Source organism: Arvicanthis niloticus, chromosome 12, assembly GCF_011762505.2.
Source record: "Arvicanthis niloticus isolate mArvNil1 chromosome 12, mArvNil1.pat.X, whole genome shotgun sequence".
In the NCBI taxonomy this organism is placed as follows: Eukaryota; Metazoa; Chordata; class Mammalia; order Rodentia; family Muridae; genus Arvicanthis; species Arvicanthis niloticus.
Window position 1 is genome coordinate 31,714,447 of NC_047669.1, and position 6,089 is coordinate 31,720,535.

The window sequence follows — 6,089 nt, forward strand, 5'->3', positions numbered from 1 at the left end:
GAGGGGAGAGGCCAGAGAGAGTGGAAGCGCTCTGGCTTGGGTAGCTGACCTTGCTCCTTAAAGGCAGATGCGGGTGGGACCCTGCTGCCTTGGGCTCCTGAGCAGAGGAGGGCTGTTTTTCTGGTTTGTTCAGGATGCGAGCTGCAATGTCTTTCCGTGTGCATGCAGACCGCAGACAGGCTCACAGGACCTGATTGCAAGCTGGACTGTAGCAAGGAAGGGATAGGCTGGGTTGGGGGTTGGGGGAGGGTGCGGTTCCCAGAACTTTGCTTTCTACCTGGACCTGTGTGATGCTGAAGCTTACTCCAGTTCTCACTGTCTAGCGAGGGCTCGTCTACAAACAGCTATGAATCATGCGACAGGCAGCACGCAGGATTCTGAGCTCACGGAGATGAATAATACACAGCCCCAAAGTTCCCCTTCCACTCTGATTCCGGCATAGGGGCAGTATCAGTATCGCTGAGAGTGGGAAGGGCAGTCAGCACGATGTTCGTCCCCCATATGTTTGTATTTCTCAGGACAGAAGACAGGGACTGGCAGGAGCAAAAATTCACAAATAATATTGATTTACTGATTATTGTTTATCTTTGAGAGGAGGGGTCATGAACACCCCACCTGAGGAGAAAGCACGCGTGTCAGGAAGCGTATAATACCCTCCACACCCCATGCATAGCTCAGAACTGGCTTAGCAAAATGTGTATTAGGTGTTGTTGGTCCAAAGATCTTGCCTCCAGCTAGACCTTCTTTTCAGAACCCCTATGCTCCCTCATTTCCTTCCTTCCACATAGACAGTTATTAAGACCAGTTTGAGGATTCCAGAAATATTGGGAACATATATTTAGAAATGCCTCTTTTCTTTGCAGCGCTGGGGGTCCAGCCCAGGTATATGTCCCTACCCCTGGGTTTTATCACCAGTCACCAGAGAGATATTGTGATTGTGATGTTTATCCTTAATCCCAAAGAAAGGGTTTTTTTGTTGTTGTTTTGGGTGTTTGTTTGTTTGTTTGTTTGTTTTAGAAAATAGAGCTAAGTGCTGTGAACTGGAAATATTCATAGGGTAGTCATAATTTTTCAGTCATTTTTACTGATTTGGAAAATAACTCTTCCTGTCCTCTCTCCTTTTGATTCTACTTTCTTTGCAGTTCTGTGCACTGTTCTGAGACCTGTTTAATAATAGTATGGCTATTTCTCCTTTGATATTCTTTTTATCCCATTTTGCTTGTTTGCTGCTATGGTTAACTCTGTCCTCTGACAAGAAAAAAAAAAAAGATTCTAATATGGAATGAGACACTCTCTAAGATAAATCAAGAACTGGAATGTGTGGAGCAGGTACAAGAGACTCAGCTATTCAAAGCATTCTTTACAAGGCTTTGAAAACAAATGGAAATCTTGGTCATTTAAATTTTACAAAAACAACCAGAGGCCAGGAGATAGCATACCTGAAAAGTTTGACTTTCAGAACACTCTCCCAAAAACGCCTCTGGCCTTTCACTGTTGACCACCTGTATTAATACCCAGGAGCTCACAGGTGTGCCTCAGTCCACCTCTTACCATGGTGCTTTGTACTGCTTAGTGAAGATGTGTGGGATGGTTCAGTTTCTTTGTGTGCAGCATGACGCTGTGCACCCAAGGTCCATCCTGGTACAGATAGATCAAATTGTATTGGAAACCAACACAGTTGCTACTCCTCTGCCAATTACTGAGTTTCGTTTTATTTCCATTTATGAGGTACCTTTGTTCTGTGCATTGAGTTTTGTGATAATGCTGAGGTCAGGTATAGCTTCCCGGAGATCTCTTACCTGTGGGCCATGTTTGTCTCAATCCCTGTTAGCATCTCTGCTTGAATTGGAACACAGAGGAAGAACACCTGTCTCTCTCAGTTCTCACTTTATTTTAGAGACTTGGTTTGTGACATTACTTTAGTTTTCTTCCATCCATGAGTCAGTAACATTTTGATACCTTTGGATTAATATCATTATATCCTTGGGGATTTTTTATGGAATGCATATTAATTTGTTTCCCTTGCAATGAATATCAGATGTGCTCCATCTGACACTTTCAATTGAAAAAATGATTAATTTTATTGATAATACTTACATTCTTTTTCAAGGATCTATCACGTAAGTCATAGTTAAAAAATCCATCTGGTCCCGTTACAAAAGAGAAGGGACATACTTATGAATCCAGGGAACAAAGTTTGACACCCGTGTGTAAACACCAGGAAAATTGGGTCTTCCACATCCATGTCCCCAGCTAACAATGCCAGTCAGAATCCATTTTCCATCACTCTTTCTCCGACAAGACAAAGGTCCACCTGAATCTCCCTACACAAAAAGAAAACGTAAGCATGAAAACATCTGTCTCATGAGCACCCAGGCCATCATTTATGCACCTAATGAATCCTGTTCATATGGCTCCTCCTGACATGGTTTTCCTTGATAATCACTATGCAGGAGAAGGCAATTCTCACAAGTCCCCCAGGAATTTACTGCTAGTATTCATTGCGTCGGTGAAAGTAGTAGTCACAGTAGGACTGATGTCTAATGAGTGTTAGCCATATGCCCTGCACTGCCCAGGGTCGTTTCATCATCAAAACAACATTACAGCTATCTTAGAAGATTAATTTCATCTGTGGACCATTTCTCTTAAGCAGTTGGTTCATTGACCCAAGGACAAAGAAGAAAAGAGTCAGCCAGGTCCATTGAAGCAACCTTATGAGCCACTGGCTGCCAACAGTTACCATCTGAGAATTTCCTCAGACATATCAGCACCACAGAGCAAAAGCTGCAGTAATTTGGGGTTTAAGCAATCCCTACAGCATGAATCTTCAAATATAATAGCTGAGGTTTGTGTCCGTAGTTTGAAGGGTGGGTAGAGTTACAGGTCAGAGGTGAAGCTGAGAAAGTGCTACAGATGAGCTGCACAGTTCAGTAATCCCACAGAATCCCACATTCTGGCAAATAAGGAAGCTGGGTCTTCATTATCATTTCCAGACTGGTTCTATAAGTCCAGTGCAATGCCCAAACCTTGGTACTTGTATGGAGCACAGCTAGGTAGTTGGGCACCTGCAATAAGCACCTAAACTTTCTAGCATTAGTATAAGCAAGAAAAGGGCTCCCGTTTCTCCAATCATACCGACTGACTATGTAACTTTGGGGACTGGGGAGGGGGCTCTATTTACCCTCTTCTATAGAATGAGGATGTGAGTGAGTCTATTCATTCCATCTTGTTCAGTACTTGTTACCAATAGAGCTCAAAAGATGGAAGTCATCATTATAATAAGGTGCCAGCATTGCAGCTCAGATTGGCAAGATGTTAGAAGGGTCCTAACTGCTTCTTATTCTCTGAATCACCTATTTACTCTTTGTAGATTGTGGAGGCATCTGCACCAATTGGTATGGAGGGACCAGAGTAATGTCTCGAAGAACTAAGAATGCCTACTGCTCCCATGGCAACTGTGAGGCCTACATGGATGGGTGTGTTCTGTGTCTGCCTCTTTCCTCTTCCCTTTCCCCAACTATACATCAGAGTAACAAGTAAATGAACCTGGTAGTTTTGGTGCTAAGGGAACAAGGAACAATACAGAAGGACTCTGTATGGGTCTACCTGTGGATGGTTGTTTTTTTTAAACCTAATCATTCTCAATGTTTCCCTAGTCTTAAGCAACTGAATCATAATTAGTATCTGGGAAACTCAGATAAAGGAAGGGCAAGGCCTGCCCTAGATAGCCTCAGTACTGTGTAGATGAAATGTGAGAGCATCGCATCATGTTAAGTGGGGGAAAAGAGGAAGACTTACTTTGCAGGCGTCACTCTTGCCAGACATAACCCCTGCACAGAGCATCCGAGAGGTGATGATCCCATAGGTGGACACACAGACAGTTTGATCTATGAGCTCTACCTCTGCTTGCTGCAAAACGGGGGAGCCCTTGTTATCTGCAAGACGCATTGGAAATGAATATCATGGTGATGGTAAGGACTACATTTCTTCCAGATTTCACTTGAGCAATCGCCTTGGATTGAATCACCTTTCAGCCTCAGAGCGATTCTCTGAGATAAATTCTATTAACCCCATTTCACTTCCAAAGAAATGAAGACTCGAATGCTAGATCAAAGCCTTGCCCAATGGCATACAAACAGTAAGTAACAGCAGGACACAGTCAAAGGTTGGACTTTATTACCTTGTCCACTGGGCCACCCTGCCACTGTACTTTCACACCTGTGCCCCTGTGTCCCATGGGCCTGTGAATCAGCAACTGTTAGTGTCACTGTTTACAGATTGGGAGGGCTCCACAAAGGAGACACACAAGTAATTTATGGGAATCTACAAGATGCCATAAAAGCTAACCTGTTTTTCTACAGCTTCTTCACTTCCTTTCTCACTTGCCTGGCTATAGTGAGTCAAAACCAATGCATATACAATCATTCTTATCAAGAAAGCATCTCTTCAATGGGTTAGGTAGTCTTTTTTTCTCTAGTGATAGATGGCGAATGTACTGGTTAGCTGTTATCAACTTGACAAAAGCTGGAGTCATCTGAGAAGAGGAAATCCTTATTGAGAAAATGCCCCCATCAGATCGACTTGGAGGCAAGCCTGCAGGGCAATTTCTTAATTGATGATTGACGCTTCTGAGGGTGAAGCTCAGACACTGTGAGCAGTATCCTTCCTCAGCAGGTGGTCCTGGGAGGTATAATAAAAGTAGCTGAATATATGCCTAAGCAGCAAGCCAATACAGAGTAGCTAGCCCTCCATTGTCTCTGCTTTCAATTTCCACCTCCAGGTTCCTGTCTTGAGTTCTGTGACTTCTCTTCATGATGGACTGCAAGCTGTAATGTGAAGTAAACCCTTTCTTCCTCAAATTGCTTTTGGTCATAGCATTTCTCACAGCAACAGAAGAACAAACTAAGACAAGGTAGTGAAATCACCAGTTGCAATAATACACAAGCAGAGTTACAGATGTGCAAACAGCTGCCATCCCTTCTCAGAACTTTTAGTACTCAGCAAACTCCATTTGGTAGTGAATACCACTACTTCCATACATCCATAAGGGCAGTAAGAATCTGAGAAAACACCACAGTGGATCCTTAGAGTATCAAACCAAGGCTGTGGGGTGAACTGGAAAAGTACATGTACTATAGCTGCCCTTTCCACCTTGGAAAGGGAATCAAAGGAGTCTGAGATCCCAGGAGTGATAGATGGGCACTAACTCTTGGGGAAACATTCAAGCAGCTTGGGATTCTTCTCCTCACTGTATATTTAAATTTAGGTACAAATTATAGACAGGGAAAATTCTGGCAAGCTTGAGAGACTTTCCAAGCATACAGCCCAATCTTTAAATGCTGAAAAAGGTTCCTTTTCTGAATATGTTGATAATTGCAAAAAGTAATTCCCCTCTCCCCCTGGGTGGACTGATTCTAGGATGCAGTGATGGCTGGATGGGTCCTGGTTGGATTTCTTTGTTACTCTTATCCCTTGGCCAATATTCCTGGTGCCAGACACACTTACATAACCTTCCAGACAGTTGTCTGAGTTCACACAGTAGGCTGTGCATAAGTGTGTTCCATCCTTTACAAAAATGAACCATCTCTTTATAGGACAAGAGATTCTAAAACATAAAAAGGAGTTGCCATCCTATAATGGAATGCCCAGCACCCTTCCAGAGTTTACAAAGTCCCGTATTGATCAGTCCTGCCTTGCTCATACAATTTCTGTCTCCCTGTATCCCTGGGACTTCCCCTTCACTGAGACATTATATGTAAATCCTCTCTGGGAATGCCAAAGCATTAGCTCAGCTTAGAGACATGAGCACATGCACCATATACACCGTACACACCATATATACCATACACACCATACACACCATACATAGCATATACCATATGTTAGTATTCTGTCTAAACTCCACCTCCCCAGTTACCTGGCAACAGCCAGGTATGCTCCTCCCCACAGATACCTGGCAACCGCCAGGTAGGCCTGATCCACTATAAAAGGGGCTGCTTGCCCCCTCCTCACTCTCTTACTCTCTTCCTCTTACTCTCTTACTCTCTCTCTCTCTCTCTCTCTCTCTCTCTCTCTTACCCTCGCTACCC

General features: G+C 43.5%; 1 pseudogene across 1 annotated transcript in view; it reads right to left on the reverse strand.

The window, feature by feature from the left end:
* Positions 1-383: 383 nt before the first annotated feature.
* Positions 384-6,089, reverse strand: part of LOC117717603 (pleckstrin homology-like domain family B member 2) — a 34,690-nt pseudogene continuing 28,984 nt past the window's right edge. Inside the window, exons 5-7 of the transcript XR_004607964.2 lie at positions 3,799-3,909; positions 1,440-1,502; positions 384-533 (exon numbers count right to left, since the gene is read on the reverse strand). The product of XR_004607964.2 is annotated as a pleckstrin homology-like domain family B member 2 (transcript). The remainder of the gene's footprint in view (positions 534-1,439; positions 1,503-3,798; positions 3,910-6,089) is intronic.